This window comes from Moschus berezovskii, chromosome 6 (assembly GCF_049115385.1).
Source record: "Moschus berezovskii isolate FMDL1 chromosome 6, NW_MosBer_1.0, whole genome shotgun sequence".
NCBI lineage: Eukaryota > Metazoa > Chordata > Mammalia > Artiodactyla > Moschidae > Moschus > Moschus berezovskii.
The window spans coordinates 37,212,800-37,224,842 of record NC_142465.1 but is presented as its reverse complement, the minus strand read 5'-3'; the positions used below and the strand labels follow the sequence as shown (position 1 = coordinate 37,224,842).

The 12,043-nt window shown below is 40.6% G+C and overlaps 1 protein-coding gene across 3 annotated transcripts in view; it reads left to right on the top strand.

Annotated features, from left to right (window-relative positions):
* Positions 1-12,043, top strand: part of PCED1B (PC-esterase domain containing 1B) — a 197,758-nt gene that overhangs the window by 161,984 nt on the left and 23,731 nt on the right. The window contains exon 6 of one of the 3 annotated variants that reach the window (XR_016037590.1): positions 525-1,429. The exons of the other annotated variants lie outside the window; for them this stretch is intronic. The gene's annotated coding sequence lies outside the window, so the exon portion shown is untranslated. Of the gene's footprint in view, positions 1-524; positions 1,430-12,043 lie in introns of those variants that run through there. 3 annotated transcript variants of the gene reach the window in all.

Sequence of the window (12,043 nt, the reverse complement as noted above, 5' to 3'; positions counted from 1 at the left end):
ACATATGTTCAGTTACTTATATATATAACTTAATCACTTTGCTGTACATCTGAAACTAACACAACATTGTAAATCAACTAAACTTCAATAAAAAATAAAATATTAAATACTATGTTCAAGTCTGTATAATTTAAAATAAAAAATGATGCTCTTCAAAATAAGTATCAGTGCTACAAAAATGGAGTGGGATTTAGGGTCCTACCTGGTAATATAGGAGGATGGTAGCACCTACCTCATAGGATGATTATGTATGTACATCAACAAAGTTAATATTTATAAAGTCTTACAGCTGTAACTGACACATAGTTAACACTATAAAAATATGTGTTAGATAAAATTAAAGATCTGTCCAAGTTCATCCTACTATTTTAGCTACCACTGTATAATCACCCTCAGGGTAAGAGTAACCTAGTTTGAGTGTTTTCTTTTTTAATTGAAGTATAGTTGATTTAAAATGTTGTGCTAGTTTCAGGAATACAGCCAAGTGTTTCAGTTATACATACATATATATCTATTTTTTTCAGCTTCCTCTTCCCTGGACACCTGTGCCAAATCAAATCTCAGAGGCAGAGTTTTGGGTGAAGCAGAAAAGTATAGCGTTATTGCTTTGCAGAAAAAGAGGGTCACAGTGGGCTAGCGCCCTCAAAACCATGGATTCCAACATGAAGACAGAAGTTTTATAGTAATTGTTCAAAGAGGGTGTGATCAGATTGTGAACATTCTTCTCATGAGTTGGTGATGAGGTAAGCCCCAATACTGTGGCCACCTGATGCGAAGAACTGACTCATTAGAAAAGACCGTGATGCTGGGAAAGATTGAAGGCAGGAGGAAAAGGGGATGACAGAGGATGAGATGGTTGGATGGCATCGCCGACTCAATGAACGTGAGTTTGAGCAAGCTCCAGGAGTTGGTGATGTACAGGAAAGCCTGGTGTGCTGCAGCCCATGGGGTTGCAAAGAGTCAGACACGGCTGAGTGACTGAGTTGAAGTGAACTGAAGTAGGAGTCAGCTTCATCAAACTTCAGGTCCAACCGGTCTGGGGTCTACATGATTTGTGGGCAGCCTACCATCATTCATCGTTAACTTCTGCCACCTGGAGGGGGTTTCAGTATCTGCAAACTAGCTCAAAGATAATGCTGTATGTTTCGCCTCAATGGTGAAAGAAGATCTTGACCGATGGCTGCCCTGGACAGTTTGTTTCTCCCTGGTCTTGCAACTCCTCCCTTCCCTAATTAACAACTGCTTGAAACTGATCACTGAAACTCAGGGAAGGTCATGGAGGCTGAATGAAGGCTGTTTCCTGTAATCAAATAAATGAGGCACACAGAAAGACTTTGTGCCCAAGAGCCCCCCAGAGCCCTGCTCAGAATCATTATAGGTTAATAAAAATATTGAATTTAGTTCCTGTATTTTTAATATTGAAAGACATAAGTACGGTTGGAATAGGAGAAAGAGGAGAATGTAATCTTACTTCAGCTAAGTTAGAAAAGGGATCAAAGAACAGAGGAAAAGGGGCATGAAGCCCTGGCGCTGGCAGAGGGCAGTGGAGTGGCCAGGCAGCTTGGTGAGGCAGCCACTTAACAAACATTTCAGAGCACCAGCCACAGGCCCGGTTAAGTGCTAGACTGAGGAAACAATAAACAGTTGGTGAGACAATGACTCAGAGCAGTGTCTCCGAGATGGCTTGCATCAGAATCACTAAGGTATTTGTTAAAAATGCACAAAGTGTGTGGCCCCACCCTGATGTACACAGAACTGCTGGATGTGGGCCCATTCGCCAGTCAAAATAGTCTAAAATTTTTGGCTGGAAGAAAATTTAGCAATCATCTAATTCAGTAATTCCTAAGATTGGTGGCTAGTTAGAGTAACCTGGGGAGTTAAGTAACAAAAATAAGATAACCGCAAAAACCAGTACACAGGCCCCCCACCCCAAAACAATTAAATGAGAAATTCTGAGGGCAAAACCTGGACGAAAGTGTATATGAAAGCTCTTAAACATTTCTGATGTGCAGTCAGGATTAAGAGTCACAAATCTGGTCCAATCTTCTCATTTGGCAGATGAGGAAACTGGAGAGTCAGAAATTAAATAACTTGCCTAAGATGATAAATCTGCCTTCAGAAAGGTAATTGTGGGACTTCCCTGGGAGTCTAGTGGTTAAGAATCAACCTTGCAATGCAGGGGACATGGGTTCCATCCCTGGTCCAGGATAATCCCGTGTGTCACCAGGCAATTAAGACCATGAACCACAACTACTGAGCCTGACCGCTGCAGCTGCAGAAGCCCCCAGGCCTCGAGCCTGTGCTTCTCAACAAGAGAAGCTACTGCAGGGAGAAGCCGTGCAGCGCAACTAGAGTAGCCCTGACTCTGCAACTAGAGAAAGCCTGTGCACAGCCACAAAGACCCAGCACAGCCAAAAATTAACATACTTTTTTTAAAAGGTGATTAATTGTGTAAGATAAACTATGTACTGCTACTGCTAAGTCACTTCAGTCGTGTCCGACTCTGTGCGACCCCATAGACGGAAGCCCACCAGGCTCCCCCTTCCCTGGGATTCTCCAGGCAAGAACACTGGAGTGGGTTGCCATTTCCTTCTCCAATGTGTGAAAGTGGAAAGTGAAAAGTGAAAGTGAAGTCGCTCAGTTGTGTCCCCGACCCTTAGCGACCCCACGGACCGCAGCCTACCAGGCTCCTCCATCCATGGGATTTTCTAGGCAAGAGTACTGGAGTGGCTTGCCATTGCCTTCTCCGAAACTATGTACTAGAGCTATATATTTTAAAATAAAGGTAATAGCCTATTAGTGAATTATGATATAACCTAATGGTACCTGACCAAAATTATTAAAACTTGAGAGCAGAATAAAATATATCAGAGCACGTTATACGGTAGTAATGATACTGTTTCAAAATGTGTGTGTTCTATGATTAGATGCTAAAAGTTAATTCTTATTATGGATTGTTGTCAACAAATTTGGAAAGTTCTGCCCTGAAATTTCATTAAATCTAATATCTAAGGTTAGACACTGACATCTGGGCAAAAGAAGGATGTAGCAGCTTCCTCTGCCTGGTAAGTAGCCCACAGGGAGGTTCTGGATGGTACTGGGGTCAAAAACATGGGCTTGATGATGTAGACACCTTGAGTTAAATGGAATCTCCTGGCCTTTACTGGTGATCAGAGTTTGTATAAGAACCTAAACTCTTTATGGCTCAGCTACCTAAACTTGAAAATAAGGGTAATAATTCCCACCTCACAGAATTGTTCATTTCTTTTTAATTTTAAAAAATGTTATTCAGTTTTTAAAGGTTACACTCCATTTACAGTTATTTTGAAATATTGGCTATACCCTCCATATTGTACAATACATTCTAGTAGCCTCTCTTACAACCGTAGTTTGTACCTCCCTCTCCCCACTGGTAACTGTAAGGTATAGTTCCGGCCAAGGCAGAAAAAGGAAAGATGACCTCAACAGAAGTAGGTTACCTTTATTCAGGCAAGGAGAGGCGACAGTCAGCCTAAGGAGCAGGCTGAGCACCTAGAGGGATCAGGGAGGCTCCATATTTAGAGGGAGGTTTGTGGAAGCAATAAGGGAATCAGGCAGGATGGTTTGGGTGTTCTTTAGTTGAGGTGACATTTGTAGTTGGGCAGGGGATGATAAGTCTTTTGGGCAGGTGTAGGGAGTGGAAAGTTTTCAGGCAGGTTGTGATAAGTCTTCAGGGCAGGTATAGGGGGTAGAAGGTTTCTGCACAGGGGGTGATAAGTCCCAGATAGATGCAACTGGCCTGGAGCATCAGGGTGGAGCCTAAAGTTCTGTTTTGTTTTCTCCGAAGTAGGTGATTCAGCAAGGGCCTTTGAGACTGTTGTTTTCTTTTCTAGGCCCAAAAGACTCCTTCAGTAACCATTAGTTTCTTCTCTGTATCTCTAAATCTGCTTCTTTTTTGTTATATTTACTAGTCGATCCTGTTTTTTAGATTCCGCATATAAGTGATATCGTTTAGTTTTTTTTTTTCTGTCTGATTTATTTCACTTAGCATAATGCCCTCCCAAGTTCCTCCATGTTGCTGCAAATGGGGAAATTTTGTTCTGTTTTGTGGCTGAATAGTATTCCATTTTGTTTGTATAGCACATATTCTCTATCCATCCATCTGTTGTTGAACTCTTAGGTTGCTTCTATATCTTGGCAATTGAAAAAATGCTGCTATGAACACGGGGGGCAATTGTTAGCTTGCTTTAAATGGCAGAATATCTATAAACACTTAGCAAAATGTCTGACATAGGAATACAAAACAATTAAAAATGCATTTGTGATCTATCATTTCCTGACTATAAGAGGAAAAGAACTAAAAATATACCAGAATTAGAATAGTCTTTGGAGAGATGTGTATTCTTGGGCCTAATGTTTATTTTAGAAGGACAAAAGCTAGAAAAAAATAGCTAAAGTAATTGCTTTAGTAGGCAAAATATGAAGAACAACAATTTTCTATTTTCACAGAACTGGAATTTAGAGTGCCACAAAGCTACCTCTTTATCTTAGAAACCAAGCATTCATTATTTTTAAAAGAATTGCCCTGTCTCACAGATGTACAAGCCAAGTGTATCATCAGCTATTTGATGTTGTGGCTTTTTTAGTTTCATTCTTAGATTCTTTCTAGAAAAATATTGATCAACATCTGCATGGGGGAAAAAACAGCGTTTTGCTTTTTTTTCTGATGGGTAGCTGAGTCCCAGATAAAATTTAAAAGTGTGATATTGGCCCAAGACCTTACTTCTGCTCCTGGACCTCCCCTTGCTCTGTTTGCTCAGATCCTATTCGGAACGCAGGGGTCTCTCAGGCACAGCTCTCCATTTTTACCCCGCATCTCCTCCATCAGGGGATTAACTTCGAGTTGCTCATCCATTCTTCAATAACCATTCTGTGAAGGGACAAGGGTTTAGGCTATTCGTACAAACCAGATGTGTCTGGGATGCTTGCCATTTGTGTGGCAGCTAGTGAAAAACCTTAGTTTTCATTTTCCTTTTACGAGGGCGTGCGGTCCTATATGATGTTCTATAATGTCGTTTACCTATATGTACACACATATATATACATATACATGTATATACACACATATATACATAGGAGCATATGTGCACAAGTACTGGCAACCCACTCTACTATTCTTGCCTGGGAAATCCCATGGACTGAGGAGCCTGGTGGGCTACAGTCCATGGGGTCACAAAGACTCAAACTTGACTGAGCTGCTAAAAACACACACGTGTGTATGTACGTGTGTGTTCAGCCACATGTACTCCGACTCTTTGTGACCCATGGACTGGCTCCTCTGTCTATGGTTTTCCCAGGCAAGAATGCTGGAGTGGGTTGCCATTTCATTCTCCAGGGGATCTTCCTGACCCAGGGACTGAACCCGGCTCTCTTCCATCTCCTGCACTGTCAGGTGGATTCTTTACCACTAGTAAAGAACGATTACATGTAAAGTTCATAGGACATAAAGTATTGGGCTAAACGTTATAGAAGATTTAGAGATGAGTCGAACACTAGCCCTGTCATCAAAGAACTTAAAATCTGGTAGAGAAGATACAGTATGTGAGTGAATAAGTTTATTTCAGGAAATAGTGCAGTCAGTGCCAGGACAGGGAGAGACAGCTACAGCCCTGCAGGATTTCAGAGGAAGGAGAGATTGCAGGCCACTGGCAGATGCAGTAACAATGGAGCTTGCAGCAGGGGCGGCATCTGAAATACATTCTGAAAGAGGGACAGGATTTGCCTCTGCTGCAATGAAAAGGTGTGACGTCTTTATGAGGGAGAGCCTAGAGAAGAATCCAGAGGGGATGGAAAAGCATGCCCAGGCACCGCTGATGAGGTCACTTTGCCCAGAACACAGAACTTATAAGGGGAGTAGAGGTCAATAATTTGAGGAAAGAGATTAGGTAGCAGTTTTCTTGGCTGCTATGACAAATTGCCACAAACTGGTAGTTTCAGTTCAGTTCAGTTCAGTTGCTCAGTCATGTCCAACTCTCCGCGACCCCATGAATCACAGCACGCCAGGCCTCCCTGTCTATCACCAACTCCCGGAGTTCACTCAAACTCATGTCCACAGAGTCAGTGATGCCATCCAGCCATCTCATTCTCTGTCGTCCCCTTCTCCTCCTGCCCCCAACCCTTCCCACGGTAACATAAATGTATTATCTTATGATTCCAGAGACAAGAAGCCTGAAATTCGTCTCACTGGGCAAAGTTAAGGTGTCAGCAAGACTACGTTCCTTTCTGGAGGTGCTAAAGGAAAATCCAATTTCTTGCCTTTTTTTTTTTTTTTTAATTTATGTGGCTTTGCTGGGTCTTACTTGAGGTTGCAGTATCTTCAATCTTTGTTGCAGCATGCTAGAGCTTTTAGTTGTGGCTTGTGAACTCAGTTGCAGCATGTGGGATCTAGTTCCCTGACCAGGGATCAAACCCGGGCCTCCTGCATTGGGAGCTTGAAGTCTTAGCCACTGGCAGTGGGGACGTCCTCGCAGTTTCTTGCCTTTTCTAACCAGAAGCTGCTCACATTCCTTGGCTCCTGGCCCCATGTATCTTCAAGACTCAAGGCCGATTGAGTCTGTCACCTCACAACACATCACAGCACTCTGACACTGACTCTTCTGCCTCCCACTTCCACATTTAATTAAGGACCCTTGTGATTACATTGGGCCCACCTGGATAATCCAGTATAATCTCCCCATCTCAAAATCAGCTGATTGGTAACCATAATTCCATCTGCAACTTTCATTCTCTTTTGGGGGCCGTTTGGAACCAAAGATTAAGGACCCTGAATATCAAGATTCCTACCTCCATTCTTCGTGCTGGGGGAGACAACACGATGTCTGTTTTCATATTAAAGATGTTTTCCATTCAAATATTTTCTTGCTTTTAGCTAGAATTATAGCAATTCAGTGTAGTAACCCAGGTTGTCTCATACCAGTTGGATGTTCTGGTTGGCAGTTATAGATGACTTTGATGAATAAAAAATGGGAAGATAAATTAAATATTAATAAGTGCAGTTTGGCGTGTTTGCTTTTTTCAAAGCACAGGACCCATGGGGATGGAAAGCCGTAAAAGTGATCTCCGTATTAGAAACCACTGCCTTAAAAAATATGGCCTCTGTTTATTTTAGTTGGTTCCACCTATGTATATGGCATTTTCCTCTATTACTGATACATCTCGAGGGTTGGAGGATGAAAAGTTTGGAAAGGTTAAAATAAAACTGATTTAGCAAATGTAGTTCATCTTCTAACTTGTTTATGATTTGATCAATAATTCATCCCGTAACATCTGTCTCTTAAAGACTGTCTTGTCTGTTGTCTTTATGGATGACAAGTTAAGATGTTGGGAAAACAAAATACCTTCTTTTAAAGCACATAGCATCTCAAATGAAATGCCAAGTTTATAGCGTATAGATAACCAAAACAAATAAAGCTATGCAACAGGCGGAAGGAAGAAAGATCTGATAAGTCAGGAAGTATAAATAAGATAACAGAAAATCCATCTGGACTTGTGTTCAAAGGACCTTTATTTATGTGTTTAGCCAATTTGAAGATTCTCTTTAAAAATAATTTTATTTACTTATTTTATTTTTGGCTGTGCTGGGTCTTCATTGCTGCTCGGGCTTTTTCTCTAGGTACAGCAAGTGGAGGCTACTCTCTAGTTGCGATATTCAGGCTTATTGTGGTGGCTTCTCTTGTTGCAGAGCAGAGGCTCTCGGGTGCGTGAGCTCAGTAGTTGCAGCTCTTGGTTCAATAGGCTCAATAGTTGTGCAAGGGCTTAGTTGCTCTGCAACATGTGGGATCTTCCCGGATCAGGGATCATATCTGTGTCTCCTGCATTGGCAGGCAGATTCTTTACCACTGAGCCACCAGGGAAGCCCTGAAGACTTTCTCTTTTAAACTATCATTTAAATTAAAATGTTCTACTATGAATTACTGGAGTATAAGTTTATATAGCTCTTCATTGCCCTGAACATGAAATAGTTTCTAGTACAACTATTTGTGTGGAATGTATTTTTGTCAAAGTTTTAATGCTTGCCTTTTTATTTGAATAAAGAAATAGTGAAAAGGCAGAAAAACTAGTTCTGTGGAGAGACACATCTAGGCAGGGAGAGGAGTGTCAGTTGAGCACAGACAGTGGTCTCTGGTGAAGTTTTCTGACATCACCACTAACACTTCCTACGAACCAGTCATTGTGCAGGATCACTGATCCGTACAGCCACTCCATGAGCCCTGCACTATCATTAATCTTATTTCCCATGAAAACTTGGAGGTTTAGAGATGTTAATTTGCTTGTCAAACCTCACACTGTTAGTGAGGAAGGGAGCAGGGCATCAATTCCTAGACTGTCTTTTATAAAATTAGAAACAGAACTCTAACCCTAAGCCTAATCTTAACTCTGAAAACATCCCAAAACAAATACAGTCATCTTCTCTGCTTTGTAAATGTTATCTCTTTAAACTTTACCATCTTGTGGTTTCCCAACTTGGCTTCACTTGGGGACCTTTTACAAAAAAACCATTGCCTAGAATCCACTCAAGACTATTTAAATACAATAAGAACAGCACTAATGACCAGGAGCACTTATATTTGGGCTGACAAGCAGTTTTCCAAATGCTATGTAGATTCTCATTTAATCCTCAGAACAACCCCTTGACAAAGGAAGACACCTTTAAGTTTCCAATATACAAATGAGGGAAGTGAGAGTACGTTCCTAGCTTAGAGTCACACAACTAAATTGGGATCCTGAGCCCAGAGAATTGGGCTTCAGAGTCTATGCTCAGAAACAATCTATCAAATAAAACAACCACAACAGACACCCTCCCTGGTAACCTGTGGACAACACTAGAGAACCAGGCTTCTATTTTTTTTTAATGGCAAATGAAGAATCAAGCATTTATCCTACCTTTATATGTGTGAACTGTACTTTAGGATAATAATAGATGAAGGGAAATCTCTCATTTTAGGAGAACTTCAGCTAATAAATGAATGAGTGATCTGTGCTATGCTCAGTCGTGTCTGACTCTTTGCAACCCCATGGACTGTAGCCCACCAGGCTCCTCTGTCCATGGGATCTTCCAGGCAAGGTTACTGGAGTAAGTTGCCATTTCTAACTCTCGGAGATCTTCCAGACCCAGGAATTGAACCCACATCTTTTGTGTGTCCTGCGTTGGCAGGCGGATTCTTTGCCACTATGCCACTTGGGAAGCTGAATGAGTGATAGAATAGTATCATTTTGACACCCTCGAGGGAATAATCTAAGCCATGATCATCAAAGGATGAAACTTCTCAAAAAGGGATGTACAGGCTCTTCCTAATAGAAGTACAGCTTATTATCTCTTAAGAACTGTTCTTTGCTAGAAGAATCAAGTCTCTTCAGGATTCTTGAATCAAATCATTTTGAAAACAGAAGACCTAAGGAATATGTTACATGACACAATGGGGTCACAATCGGCAAAATCCAGACTGTTGGGAACTGAACATACAAGACTCAATTTCCTGCACATGTTAGTTGAGAAAAATGATAAAGAGAAAAAGAGACATGGAAACTATACATTAAAAGATTCATGCAAACTAATCGCGATGTAATGCGTCATATTTGGATCCTAATTTGATCAAATCCCTATAAAAATTACATTTGTAGAAATTTAAACATCAATTAGATAGCTCATGTTAGTAAACTCTTCTTTTTCTCTTTAGTGTGATAGTTATTTTGTGGTTAAGGTTTTGTTTTGGGAGGATTTTCTCTTTTTATTTTGACATTTTGTGCATATTTTTCTTCCAGTTTTATTGAGATGAAATTGACATAAAGCAGTGTATAAGGTGTACTGCATAATGATTTGACTTACATATATCATGAAATAGTTCTCACAATAAGTTAGTGAACATCCATTATCTCATACAGACATAAAATTAAAGAAATAGAAAAAAAATTTTCCTTTTGATGAGAACTCTTAGGATTTACTTAGTACCGATAGCTTACAGTGTTGGATTTGTGATCCCCAAAGAAGATTTATCTTTGGGACCATAGACCAGGCTTGATGACTCAAGAGCTTTTGTGTAGCAGAGTTTTATTAAAGTGAAAAAGGGACAGAGAAAGTTTCTGACATAGACATCAGAAGCGGGACAGAGAGTGCCCCTCTTGCTAGTCTTAGCAAGGGGCTATATACTTTTTTAATTGGTTATTGCAGTAAATCAAAAGACTGTCTCAAGGTTGTAAAGGTCTTACAGACCTACTCCCATAATATACATTTTAAGATGACAGGATTAGTCAGAAGGGTCTTAAGAAGGAAAACCATGTCCTCAAGCAGGATACATGCTGTTATATAATCATTGGTACAGAGTTTAAGGAAAACCATATCCTTCAGCAAGATGAGTTGTGTTGTTGTATAATCGTTAGCTCAGGGCTTAGAGAAAAAAAAAGGTTTGTCCTTTTCTCCTCCTTGAGAGCCCCAGACCCCTTTTTCCTCCTCTGGGACCCCGGATTTCTTATCACTCTACCTAAGAATTGACTCTGAGTACCTTCAATATAATACACGGCAGGTTAATTATATTTATCATGTTGCACATGACATCCCTAGTATTTATTTGTCTTTTAATGGAAGTTTATATCTTTTGACTGCTTTCATTCAATTCCCCTTCCCTCTACCTCCTACCCACTACCTCTGATGACCACAAATCTGATCTTCTTTTATAAGGGTTTGTTTGTTTTTGTTTTGAGATGACCTAAAACTCTGTGTTAGTTCTTGTTACACTGTATGGTGATTTGATACTACTCTATATTTCAACATGATCACTACAGTAAGTCTGGTTATGATAGGTCACTATACAAAGATATTACCCAGATATTACTATATTCTCCACAATGTGCATTTCATACTAGTAATTCATCCACTTTGCAGCTGGGAAATTGTACCTCTTAATCCCCCTCACTTATGTTTTTCTTCTCCCAACCTCCCTCCCCTCAGGAGACCAACAGTTTGTTTTCTGTATCAAAGACTCTGTTTCTGTTTTATGTTTTTTCATTTGTTTTCAGATTGCAGGTATAAGTGAAATCAGACAGTATTTGTCTTTCTCAGTCTGACTTATTTCACTTGACATAATACTCATTGAATCTGTCCACATTGCTGCAAACGCCAGTACTTCATTCTTTTTTACAGCTGAGTAATATTCCGTTGTATATATTTCTGTATTGATTGGCACTTCAGTTCAGTTCAGTTCAGTCACTCAGTCGTGTCCGACTCTCCGCAACCCCATGAATCACAGCACGCCAGGCCTCCCTGTCCATCACCAACTCCCGGAGTACACTCAGACTCATGTCCACAGAGTCGGTGATGCCATCCAGCCATCTCATTCTCCGTCGTCCCCTTCTCCTCCCGCCCCCAACCTTTCCCAGCATCAGAGTCTTTTCCAGTGAGTCAACTCGTCGCATGAGGTGGCCAAAGTATTGCAGTTTCAGCTTTAGCATCAGTCCCTCCAATGAACATCCAGGATTGATCTCCTTTAGAATGGACTGGTTGGATCTCCTTGCAGTATAAGGGACTCTCAAGAGTCTTCTGTTGCTCTTATATCTTGGCTCTTTTAAATAATGCTACAATGAACATAGGGGTGCATATATCTTTTCAAATTACTGTTTTCATTTCTTCAGATAACTATCCAGGAGGGAATTGGTGGGTCATATGGTAGCTCTATCTTTAATTGTTTGAGGATTCTCTGTACTGTTATCCATAGTGGTTGTACCAATTTACATTCCCACCAGTGGTGCACAAGGGTTCCTTAACTAATCTGTTCCTCAATTTAGCTACATATTGACCTGTAAGGCTGGCCCCACCATGGGACTTAAATAGAACTGTAAAGAAATATGCTCTTTTTGTGGGATATTCTTTTCTAACTTTATTCCAAGAGCTCAAATTTTTTCCACTGTACATGTAAATTTATCAAATAAAATGGGGAATGGACAAAGAGCCCAAGGAGTATCCAGAAGGCAGGACATTTCTCCTGGGGCTCAAGTTTTAAAACATACACAA